The sequence below is a fragment of the Euprymna scolopes genome, chromosome 8 (genome assembly GCF_053919585.1).
Source record: "Euprymna scolopes isolate OS-2025 chromosome 8, ASM5391958v1, whole genome shotgun sequence".
In the NCBI taxonomy this organism is placed as follows: domain Eukaryota; kingdom Metazoa; phylum Mollusca; class Cephalopoda; order Sepiida; family Sepiolidae; genus Euprymna; species Euprymna scolopes.
The window spans coordinates 138204787-138218603 of record NC_136489.1 but is presented as its reverse complement, the minus strand read 5'-3'; the positions used below and the strand labels follow the sequence as shown (position 1 = coordinate 138218603).

The following is a 13817-nucleotide window of genomic DNA, read 5'->3' as shown; positions in this document are numbered from 1 at the left end:
GAGAGGGTAGAAACTATCAATTTTTCTCTATTTGGGTATAATCAAAAATAATATATATGGACCTGAAAAGAAACTATCTCAATAGTCAAGGTATATTTTTTTTCATAATATAAAAAAAAAATAAAAAATAAATAAATATAAAAACTAATAAACCAGAGTTGGTAAAATTTAGTTTTGCTTTATTTATTTCAATTTTATGTACTGAATTTAAATCTTTTTAGTGTTAAAATGCAACTTTTAAAAATGTCTTCAAAATCATTTTTATATAAAATTTTAAGTTCTTCCTGATAAAATAATTCAACATAATTTTTCTAAGTTTTTGTTTAACTTTTTCTTTATTATGAAATCTTGACTATACCTCCTGACAATTTTACTCCAACATAGATAGGTGCAGCCATTCGTAGTAAAACTGACCTTGCAAATTCTCCAAATAATAAAACATACAAAAAAAATACTTTGATATATCTCCTTTCTGTTTTTCTTGTACATAAAGCAATAAATTTAAATTATTTCTGATAAATTGTGTTGGTTGGACTTTTAGAGTCCAAAAAGTTCAAGTAGTTGATGTTTATTTTTTTTTTTCCTTTACATTATTGACACAAAAATAATTTTGCTTTAATTTTCTTCTGAAAATACTTATTGCAACTATGAATAATGGTTATATTTTCTCTTTTCTAAACAGAAATGTGAGATTTAAGAGATTTACAATCTTTTGTATTTTTATTTTCTTCTACTGTTTGTCGAGATCATTATCGAATGTTTTTTTAAAGCTTTCATATTTAACAAATCAAATGGGTTGCGGATGGTCAACCTATTATGAAAAGACTAGGTGGGGGTGGGGGCTTACTCAGCGTTACCCGGGCATAAAATATGGTTAAATATATTTTAATTTATGGAGATTTCGTATATAGAGTATATATAGAGTCAATGTTTTCATTTATGGAGATTTCTTATTACAGAGTCAATTTAAAAAAAAAAAAAAAAAAAAAAAAAGACTGGAGTTGAGAATTTTAAAAGATAGGAGAGAGAAAAGGTTATGAAAAAAATTTTTTAAAAATGCCTTGCAGTTGGTGCGAACTTGCAAAAGTTTAGTTCGGAAGCGAACACACTATATATTGCATCAAGATGGCCACCGATGTTATGTTGCAAATTTCTCTTTTCAAAATGAAACGAATCAAGCATTCACGATAATGATAAAAAAAGCGCCGAAAACGAAATTTTTACTTGACCCCCTTCCTTCAAACAAAACATTTCTACCTGAAATAATTAACGCCTTTTTTCTAATTTTTCGATATTATGTATCTGAGAGATCGCTTTTTCTAACTGTGTCAAGTTCGTACGGGTTCGATGCAGATGACAAAAGTTTTCAGCAGACATACAAACACACAGACGACTTTTCTTTACACAACAGACTGGGGGGGGGGCTAAAATAGGATTAAATAAAAATAAAATAACGGGACTTGGCTGCCATCTTATTGTGTTATTAAAAGAAAAAAAAGAAACATGCTGCAAGGTGGACGCATGTAAGAAAGTTGAGAATTTTCAAAGAAAAAACATGCTGTGTATTGGGCGCAAACTTGCATAACATAAGTTCATAAGCAAACATGTTATCGATCGGACCACCACAACATAGATGTTATGACGTTGCTAATTTAGCTTTTTAAAATGAAAGAACGAATTGACCGTTCGCGCATGCACAATTAACAGCATCAAAATCAAGGTTTTACCTAACCTTCCTTTGAATAAAACGACATTTCTACATGATGATTTTTTCTTATGTGTCCAAGAGATCGCTCTTTCTAACGGTTCCACGTTTGTGACACTTTGATATGGATGACAAAAGTTTTAACAGACATACAAACACACAGACGATTGAGATTTATATAATAGATAACTAATCACTGTTAATGTAGTCATATTCTAAGATAGCTGTTGACTGCAAGGATGTAAACTATTTATGGCAGCACTGATCATTAAGAGGTTTCTGACTCCTTTTAGAATTTAGAGCACGGTGCAATGGGGGAAAAAAGCTTGTTACTTTTAACAACTCTTTTTCAACAACGTTTATATACAATCTAAAAGAAAAAACTTTTAAGTTTATGGGGTTGACTTTTACTCCAGAAATGAAGTGGAAAACTTACATCAAATCTGTTGCTAAAGCTACTGGAAAATGGTTGGACAATTCTATCTCCAGAAACCCTCTTCCGTATACGAAATACATCCTAAGATTGAGTACTGCTGTAATTTCTGGAGAGGTGCCATTTGGAGTATACTTTCCTGTCTTGACAGCATACAAAATTGACTCTGCAATCTAGTAGGGATGCTCTTTCTTCATCCCTAAAACCCTTTTCACTCAAACGAGATATTACTAGCCACTTTCTATTGTATCTTTATGCTAACGGAAGGTGCTTGTTTGAGCTTAAATCCCTGTCCTCCCACAAGACATTTACAGCAAGAACATGCCTAGCTAAAACTACAGCAAAGACGAAAAACTAAATGAAAGTTCTATAAACAATATTTCTTTCCAAAAACATTCTATTAGTTGATTTCCCAATACACTACAGCAAGCATGGCTATCTTTAAGTCTAATGTAAACAAATAGTCAATTCCTTTTAAGTTATCTTCCCACCTATTGTTTCTGGTTCTAGTGACTTCGATAATTCATGAGGTTACATTGACTGAAACGTGAAAATAGCATTCAAGATGAGAACAGTAGTCCGAAGAATCCAAATAATACGAAATCAATCTTCATCTTAAAAATTCAGAAATGTACTTTTTTTTTTTTTTTTTTTTTATTTAAATCACAGTCAGGTCAGAGTTTAACATTTCCCCGTATTTGCTTCAAAAGACAATTGAATAAACTTAATGGGATAGAACACTACAAAGAAAGGGACGATTTCATTGAAATGAATAAGTTTATAGAATAACAAAAAAAAGAAAAAAAAGAAATGTAAATAAGCCTTTAACAAGGCAAGACTAAGTACATTATCATGTTAATGTACTTAGTCTTGCCGGCTTAAAAGGCTTACCCCCCCCCCCTCATAAGAAGTCGGTAAGTTTGTATCTTATAAATTACTTTAAACGGATATAATTTATTTCAATGTTTTTATTTACTCAAAGTGAAGTCGGTCTTTAAAGTGTCCTAATATTTATGAATGAAATCAAACTTCTAATAGAAAATTACATCCATTAAAACATTGTGTCGGTTTTCCGATGTACAAGGCAAAGAAAAGCAGAATGAATCGTTTAACGTTAAAAAAAAAAAAACATGTGGTTAACAAAGTTAGTAAAACTGCCCTTCAACTAATCCATACAACCAACGTGTAAATGACGTCATGTGTGATAAAAACATATTGACACTTGTAAAATGGGAAGAGATTTACATGAAATGCATAATTAACACAGGAAAATCTTCACGGAAAAGAATAAGAAATATAATAAGAAATCCATAAACAATGGGTTAGGATGGACTCCTCCCCCCCCCCCGGTGTTGGAGGGGAGACAAAGGAGAAGATGAGGGTGGGGGTAGAAAGTCGCATTCCTCCTCCTACCCCCTCCCGGGCGACAACAATGGAGCACTTGTAACATGAACTTCGATCACATGACTAATGTTTGCTGTATTTACAAAAAGGATGGTTACTAAATAAGTGGGTTAAAAACGGTGTGTAAAAATAGAAACAAAATCGGCGTGACGACGACGACATTTTTAACAAACAGAATTCCAAAAAGTTAGTCTAGAATTAAACAAAAAATGCCTATAGTTTCATTCGATTTCTGTTTAAAAATATTGTAACTACTTTCATAAGTAAAAAAAAAACAAAAAAAAAAAAAACGAACATTTCAAATAGAAAGTGAACCGATGTAATAGTAGGAGGAGTGTACATAAGAAATAGTAAAAATTAGGAAGGGACGACGAAAGTAGTAGTAGGAGGAACTCGATCAACAAGAAGGAGCTTTGAAAAGCACAAGCAAAAAATAACACTTTTGTTTGGGGGCGAAAGATGAACAAAGAATGTGGGCTGAATGAATAGAAGTATGGAAGAGGCAAAATATACTTAACTTTTAGCACTGAACCATGAATTGGCCATCAAAGGAACATTATAATTTAAATTGCGCTTTAAGAAAATATTTTCATTTTCTCCATAAGATTCACTTAATTTTTTTCTAAAATTACAGTTGAAAAAAGAAACTAAATGTTAAGAAACGGGCAAAAAAGAGAGAGAAAAAAAGAAAAGTTTTTTCGTTTGTTTATAAAGAAATTACGATGTTAAATGACAGACATTTTAGACAAATTATATTTTTACCTGCCTGTGTATATAAATATCTTTTTGAAAAAATAAAATTTCCCCTAAATTTGGGGTTACCCCTAGAGTAACTAATGGCATCGCCATGACATTCTAGACATTTTTAATTTTTGATCAAGGATAACAAACGACTCTCTTTCCCCGCACACAAACTTTTGATGGCCCAAAATGTCCTAACTGTAACTTTGGATATTTGATCTGACATCCTTTTACCTCCTAATAAAGAGTACCTTTTTTCTTTGGTGGGGGAAAGAGGCTGAATTTTCACTACACTTAAACCCATACTCTCGTAGGAAAGAATGTATTTAAAATATACTGTGTTGTTGCACTCAAAATTTATTATTCAATTTTAACAAACATCAGTTCCAGTGCCAAATGAGAAAATTGAGATTTTTTTTTTTTTTTTTTCGGTTTAAGTGAATTCAGCAGGTGAAAATTACTTTCAAATTTAGAAATACCACGAAGTATGTATTTTCCAATCGATTGATAAACAATAAAATGGTTTAACTTTCTTTTGGTTTCACAATCGATGTTCAAAGGTATTTTTAAATGGCACCTGCATTTCAGCCTGCTTTGGTTTTCATTTTTTAGAAGAGTTCAATGAAAGGTAAGGTGAGACAATCATGAAATTTACGGATTTTTCGCAAAAGTTTTCGGAAATCAAAACAAATACGTAACAAAAAGCATTAATTACCGAAACATTTTAAGTGATTTTGTTTTTTAGGGGCACTTTTATTTTTGAACAAACAGTTTTCGTAGTAAATTAAAATGTCGAAATAAATTAAAACAGTTTCCAAATAAGTAAGAAGTTATAAGTAATTTCGTCATTAATGGAAGAATGTGTAACTTGTTTTTAATAGTTTTCTGATATATTTTTTCTGGTGTTAATACAGAGAGTGATACGGATACGCGCTATTTTTTAAATCGTATTTCCACGTTTAATTAAAGTTTAATGTTTTTTTATTCAATTGTAAGGTTAAAGTACAGAAATGTATAAAACACCCTCCACATGTTAAGAATGGCTTTTTAAATAAAGCCGATAGTCATTAGTTGCATGTTCTCGTGTAATCAATGAATGCGTGAATGTAGGATTGACATGAAATTCTTAAAGATAAACTAAAATGACCGAAAAATGGGCTGAAATGACTTAAATAAAAACTAAATGACTTAGAATGACTTTAATGAACTTAAGAATGACTTGAATGCTTAAAAAATAACTGGAATCCTTAAAAAAACAACTTGAATGATCTGGAGAATGACTTGAATGGCTTTGAGACTGACTGGTTGTAAAGTGACTGATCATTTTACATTAAATTAATACAGAAAAGTGATCCCCCACTTTATATCACAATGTTACAAACATAAGTACAGCATTTAGTAAGAACAGATACTACACTTTGATCTTGGCCAAAAGGCAAAGAAAAGGGTATTTATTTGCTCCCCCACCGAGCAAATTAGGCACAAGGCCGATTTTCAATGTGAGGAGTGAAGGGGAAATGGGGACCAACTCCCCGGGGAGTAGGGGAGTTGGATAGTGACAATTGGTATGAAGGGTTGCCCCCTACATTGACCAAGGTCTTATATGTAGGGTTTCCCCCACATATGATCTTTGCTTGCAGTATCTGCCGGAACAGATACTACACTTTGATCTTCATATATAATTTATTTCGTGAAAATGAAAATTATAATCAAAATAATTCAATGTAAAATTAAAATAAATTAAGAGCAAAATTCAAATTTACAAAACAAATTTAGGCACAAGGCCCTTTAAGATCTGGGTGGGGGAGTTTTGCAGGGTCTTTGTTACTACAGTGAAAATGGAGTCTTTGGCGACTTTACTCTCGACTAGCAACATTTACCACAATACCTCATTCACTCTGTGGACTCTAAACTTACTAATGAAAACCCCAGCGTTTTTGCAAAAAAGAATATATTTACAATTACTTTGTGTGTGTGTAAATTTTTTTTTAATTAAAATATGTGTGTGTGTGTGTGTGTGTGTGTGTGTGTGTGTGTGTGTGTGTGTGTGTGTGTGTGTGTGAAAAAAGTTCAATTCATTGGAAAATAAAAAGTTCTTGAATTTTGGAAGAAAAACAGTTCGTGTTGGGGAGTGGGGAATCTAGAAAAATATGCCAAGAAAAGCTTAAAAAAGCTAAGAACAGCATGTATTAAGAACAGACCTTTGATCTTAACCAAAAATGCCAAGCACAAAAGTGTTATGGACAGATCGACCGACTTATAGAGTCGCTTGCACACGACTAATAACGTTATTATTTCAGCACGGATCACTCTCTGCATGAGTACCTTTTTTCTTCGTATGTAAAACAACGAACAGTTTATTTACGTCAATTTCCAGATAAATTTTCTTGGTTGTCTCCACTTGTCCCGAATAGAACTCTTCAAAAATGAAGACCAAGCTAAAATGCAAAAGTACTTTTTAATTTTTTGGTGCTAATGCAGAGAGTGATCCGTGCTATTTTTTAAATCGTATTTCCACGTTTAATTAAAGTTTTATGTTTTTTTATTCAATTGTAAGGTTAAAGTACAGAATAGGTACAATACACCTTCCCCTCCCCATATTAAGAATGGCTTTTTAAATAATAACGTTATTATTTCAGCGTGGATCACTCTCTGCATGAGTACCAATTTTTTAAATCGCGAAATAGAAAGAAATAGGAAAAAAAATTAAGTTTGATGGTTCAGTTGTATTCTGAAAAGTTAAGCATTTTGAAAAATACCAAATTTGGAGGTATTGTTAAATCTTCCAGTAAAATAATTACAAAGATGTCTAATTTCATAGACAAAAAGTTATGTAAGCAATATCGTAATTTGAGAAGAAATAGTAATGTAGGATCGTCATAACGAAACCTCCATTGTCATTGAAATTCAAACCAGTACGACAAAAAGAAAATCTTGTTTTATTTTCGTTCAATTCCGATTTAAAAACGTTTAAGATTTTCTTTACAATGAAAACGTTATTTCATCAAGAAACATTTCAAAAACATACCACCGACTAAAAAAAAACATCTGAATTATTATCCATATCCATTTTCTTTTTTAGTTAATACATTTTTAAAATTATCTAATATTAAATTATCTAATATAATAATTATATTATATAATATTAAATATTAAAAAAGCAGATATCTTTTTCAATTTACAAAAAGATAAAATAGTGGAAAAATAAGAAATCTGAAAAAGAGTTTATTCCATGAAAAAAAAAATGCAAATAAGCTATAGTATAATTATAATATTATTGTTCTTTAATTATGTAATTTGAAAAAAAATGTCATTTTATTATTTTTAATTAATAAATAGTTTAACATTCTACAAATTATTCTTACGTTACAATTTATTTTTTCTAACATTTTGAAACTTATGTTTTGTTTTATTTAAAAATTTAAAATCATTAAAACAGAGGCACGGAGCACGGTACTTATATTTAATCGATTTTTCTAGTCAAATTTGGTGAATAATTAATTTGGTATTGTTAATATTTGAAACTATGTCACTATGCGAAAAATAAAAACTGTATACAGTTTGTGTGTGTGTGTGTATATATATATATATATATATATATATATATATATATATATAGTTGATTTTTTTTAACGATAAATACGGTTAAGTAGCGTCTTCGCCTTGAAGGTAGTTTTTTTATTCACTTAGATAATCGAATCGCCCATATTTATTGGAACGTATATATAATATTTTTATTTTTTATTTATCTTTCAATTTTTTTAATTTTTCAAAACAGTAATCTGGCATAGATTATCTTCATAGATTACTGTTTAAAAAAATAATTGTATTTGTGAGGTTTGCTCATCTAAAACGAAAATATTAAAGAATTTAACACCTTTATTAGAAACTAAAAATTGGCAATTTGTTTTTCATAGTCTCTTAGAATTTATATATTGGCTTTTTCGAACCATTTCCATGATAATCAGTAGATGAAAGCATTAAAGTCAAATTATGAAAATCCAATTAAATTGGACCTAAAAACAAAGGTATCATTTTGGGGCCTAAAAACAAAGGTATCATTTTAATATATAGTCTCTCCGCAACTAAACTATTGTACATAATTCAAAATCAGTGAATGAGGGAAATGCAATAATTCGTCTTAGAAACAATCGAACAGTAGTAGATGTTGAATTCATGGAATGAATATGTTATAATTTTAATTTACTTTATCTACAATAGCCCTGTATGATTTGAAAGTTCTTACATTGAGCTGATTACCCGCAATATTATGAGTATATGATGCTATAAATTTTACTTAATTTTAAGATTAGTTTCGTCCATTTACACTATTAAAATGTTGCCTGTATGATTATATAAAACCACACTACAAGTCAATTCCTCAACTAAAATTAATTCTGCATTTTGCCCTTTATTAAAAATAAAATCAAAATAGGATACTAAACCATGTCTATCTCTATTCGGATTTTGATAAAAATCTATTATATGATTTAAATTTTAGAGAATGTGTAAAAATTACAAATCAGGTTGGAGAAATTGAAATTTAGATTATTTTGAGTACATGATGCTTATAAGCAAATTGAATACAAATTTGAAATATTTGAAGTTTTAAATCGAAAGTTGTGTTCTTAATATACTGCATAGAAACTGGGATTTGAGAAATATTTATCAATCTTGTTCAAATTTCACAAAAAATCAGATATCTAAATCTTCATTTGGATAAAATTAAATATATCCCACATTCCCCTCGCCTCTGTCTAACATCTGTGTCCCAAGAATTATATCTTTTGTTAGTTTAGGAATGAATTCTCTCTATCAAGCAAAAAGCAATATTTTTCATATTCTAAATAACTAATGATTCAAATAAAAGACGTAAGATGGAGTTATTTATTAAAAGCCAACTTTTTTACTTTAAAAGTGAAGAGCTACTTAGTAAATATATAAATGACTCTAAAAAGGATAACTAATTTGCACATTCCTTTAAAAACGAACTTCTAATTCAGTTTTTTTTTAGTTTCTTATTGATCAGTTTCATTTCACTATTGAGCACAGTTATTTTTGTGCATATTTTTTATATTACATAGCTTTTGGAGTAAATAAAAGTGGCCATGTTTATCTGTGCTGAAAGATCTCTATCAAACTATTGTCACTTTTTGGTTTACAAACTTGATATATGGGGTATTCAGACCTGTGAAACAATCTATTTGGTTTTAGCCAAAAGAATAGCTACTAAGTTAAAATGAAAAAGTTAGAACTTAGTGAATACTGCTACAGACCTATTTTTTTATTATAACAGGTGGCACCAAAGTCACATTTTTTAAAACTTGAAACCACAACTATATATTGGGTACAATAGAGAATTGGTTCTATAATAATAGTAGATATGAAATCTGCATAAAAATAACTACGACTGGGCAACGCTTTGCAGCCTGCTAGTATATATATGAATAAAAAAGAATGCGAAAAGTATAAAAGCTTATAACTTTTCTTTATTCGTTTTTAATTGGTGACGTGCAGGAATACAAAATAATAATAATATGAAAAAAAATTTTAAAAACTTTTTTTATAAGTCCATAATTTTAGACTGATCCTTCAGTCTTCATCGGTGTAGTGAAAGTATGAGGATATATATAGATATAGAGAGAGAAAGATTTCATAAATTAGGCTTTCTAGTAAACGGAGTTTCCCGACTAGATCATCTTATCGCAAACGCGATAAATAGTTAATTATCTATTTTTAATGCTGAACGTATTGGCGTTCAAATCAATTTTGTATGAAAAAACTTTTTAAATTATCAAGTATGCTGCAATATCTGATTATTTCCAATGGGGGGGGGGGGTACAGTATTCGATATAAAAATGTGAATGGAAAATAGATTAAACAGAAAAAGCCTTTTAGTGAGTTATTTGATTTTAAACAATTCAAATATTTATAAAAAATAATCGTTTCACAACAAAAAAGCACATTTTTATACTTTTTTGTTTTTATATCGACTAACTTCATCTGTACCATTTATTAGGTATGTACAAAATGTATAAGCATTCACTCAGATTCAGGAAATGAATTTTAATGAAATTTCCAGTATGTATTAATGATCACAAAATATACTAGACCTATATTTTTTATATTATTTTAGTGAAAATGTAAACACTTTTACTAAAGTTAGTTTTAAGTACTAGAAAAAAAAAAAAAATTATTTTTGCTTTTTTATATAAAAATAAAGCATGGTAAACGTTAACATCCCCCCCCCCCCCCAGGAACGTTATGAAGAAAAATGCGTGTTAATAAAATCAATATAACTAGAAAAAAATTAATTAAGCATTCAATATTTACACCAAAAAAGAATATAATTGTAAATAAATATTTCATATAATGTTAATTGTAACAGTTTGCGGGGAAATTTTAAATATAAATATTATATTTCCCTGGCACGCTTGGACATGTAATTTTTTTTAAGTATAATAATTAAAAAAAAAAAAAATCCCGGGTTATTAAGAAAAAGATTTTTTAAATGGTATAATTTCTACTAATGATGTATTTTAAAAAGTATAGGTGGTCATAATGGCGAGAAAAAAAATAAATAACTTTCATTAGTAAATAACCATTTTCTTTCCAATTTTAATTCTATTTAAAGAATTATTTTAGTTTATTTTTAAATGAATAATAAAATTTTAAGAATAAATCGAGTAATGTCATTGCTAAAATTGACTTTTTGAACAACATTTTACAAATGTTTCATTTCAAAGTCTAAGAAAAAATATTGGTAAACAAACGTCATCAATGGATTTAGAGTTTTATTGAATAAAAAAAACTTATACCAAATTAAATATGAAACTTTTTCTAGAGAAAAATAAAAATATTCCAATTAAATAAGCATTTGTTTTTTTTTTTACAACAAAAGTAAATTAAACGAAATTACGTCTCATTATCTGTACTTTTGTGAAAATCAGTGGGATTCGTGCTTTTCACTAAAACGTTTCTTTATATCATAAATGGCTTTTTTTGTTTAATATGCAATTTTTTGTTGAAAAAAGTATGTACATTTTCTTTAATTCGGTATTTTATTATTTTGATTATTGTTGAAATAGTTTCACAAAATTATAATTATTTGGTACTTATACACTTATGTTACCATGCTAGAAATAATAACAGATACTTGTACAGTTTAGTCAAGACATTAAAAAATGAAAAATATCGAGAAAAAAAAGGTTATATTGCACGTATCCGTTATGGAACGAAGTTCTGTGAAAAAAAAAAAAAAAAAAATTTCACTTAATTCATCAAGTAGTTTTTTTTGTTTTTTTTTTTACAGCGAAAAAGCAATTTGTTATGATACCGAGCAAAAGGTTCGATTTTTAGGAAGAAAAGCTAGAATTAAAGATGGGGAGGGAGTGTCGGCGCTTTACATGGAGTTATCTCCCCATGGGGTGTTCAGCAAATTTCATAATGGCTGACTTCAACGCGCTCTCATAAGAACGGGTTTTCCCGCTGTAAAAAAAAAACACTACTCGATCAAATTAAATTAATTTTTTTTTCGGAGATGTTTAGTACAAGACGGATACGTACAATATAACCTTTTTTCGATATTTTCATTTTTCAATGTCTTGACTAAACTGTACAAGTACCTACTATTATTATTTTGAAATCCATTCTTAACATGGTTGGGGGGGGGTTGACTAACTGTTCTGTACTTTCACCTAACAATTTAAAAAAATTGAAAATAAAATAGCACGGTGCATAAACAACAATTATTTTTCCAGAAATTTGATTTATTTGGACTTGAAATTGGAACAAATTTGTTTCCCAACATTTTTCACTGTAATTTTTTAAAACAGTTTTTTCCTTTTTTAGAAATTAACTTATCTTTCAAACACAAAAAGCATAAGGGTGTGTTTTTTTCCTCCGACTATTTTTGTCATTTACTAATTTAAAATGTGTTTTAACACCAATACTTTCAGCAGGTAAAAAAAAAAAAGAAAAGGAAAAATTTGAGCTACTGTATAATATTGCCTTACCGATAAAATTCAGGAAAATTCACATTTACCGGATTTGTTTATCAGAGAAAATTAATGTAAACCCATGTTTTTTTAATTTCTCAAAACGTCTGTCAACGTGTATCTTTATTTTTCTTTTTGATAAAAAATATTGACCATAACTATTTAAAGTTAATCTCAAACAACAAATATGCATAAATACATACATACATACATACAATTTTTTTAAGTATAACTTTACAAACTACTACTATTCTGAAACGTTTTCTTACTTAAATATCAATATACCCAAAGACATCTGGTGATTGTCAAGGATAGTTAACAGAAAAAAATAAGTCAAGTCAACCACCAATAACTGTTACCAAAAGCAATAAAAGTTTACTTAACTGGATCTGTGTTTTGTGTATTTTTAAGTATTAAATTTTTTTTTTATTTTGGATTTATTTATTCTATTGCATTTTAATATTTCGTGCTATATACGATACTTTTAACGTGACTTAAAAATGTCCAATCATTTTTATAAAACTGACGGAATTTTAATTGATCAAATTAATTCTAAAAACTGTGGTCGACCATTTTGAAAATGTCGTACATCGAACGAAATACTAGAATACAATCAAATAAACTTTTATTGTCTTTCGTAATAGTTATTTGTTGATTATTTGTTATTTCTTCACCTTTTTTTTTTTTTTTGATAAATATTCTTAACAATCGCCACGTGTTCAATCTCATTTCACTGTGTATCGATTACAATGAATCACATACACCCCCCTCGACAATGTTATTTATAACCTTTTTTTTTTTTTTAAATAGGGGTTTAATGCTAAATTTTATTGGCAAAACAAACCTTAATCAGTTTTCAGGTTTTTGGGGGGGGTTTTTCGAAAAAATATTTTTTGACGAAATCAAAATCTGATCATTATTCAACTATTTTAAATTTAAAACGATGACATGCCAATGTTACACCATAATATTTTTTTACCATTTTACCTATGCAACACCATTTTATTAATGCATTACTGAGAGAGATTTTAAATATTAGTCGTCAAACATTAGGATTATGCCGATGAACATTTTCGTTTAATTAGTGGATTGGATTTCTTTCTAGATTTCAAAGTAGATACTTCATTAACATTTATTGAAATTTTGTGAAAAGAAAAGCTAGTGTTTGGTTAGTTGAGGAAGCACGATATAACTTATCGAAAAACAAGTGAACGGTGTTTTCGTAACGTTAACAAATTTCTCAACATCACATAATTTGGTGTTAAGTAAACATTAAAATAATAATTCAAAAAATCTAAAACCAGTTCACCAACCACCGAAAATTGTTATTCGCTTTCCTTGCAAAATTCAATTCAATGAGAATGGACAATTTCAGTTCCAATACAACTTTTTGATTCATTACAACAATTATAATAAAGATTGGTGTAGAGAAACAAAAAACCAACGATTAACATAAAATAAATTCTGAAGTGATACTATTTCTAATTGATTAATATTTTTATTTAACAATTGTAAATTATTTGAATAAAGAAGTGCT

The 13817-nt window shown here is 28.8% G+C and overlaps 1 protein-coding gene and 1 pseudogene across 12 annotated transcripts in view; both read right to left on the bottom strand.

The window, feature by feature from the left end:
• Positions 1-13817, bottom strand: part of LOC145283782 (vitamin D3 receptor-like) — a 453323-nt gene that overhangs the window by 56883 nt on the left and 382623 nt on the right. The gene's annotated exons all lie outside the window — the stretch shown is intronic.
• LOC145284225 (U2 spliceosomal RNA) lies at positions 5627-5732 on the bottom strand (annotated as a pseudogene).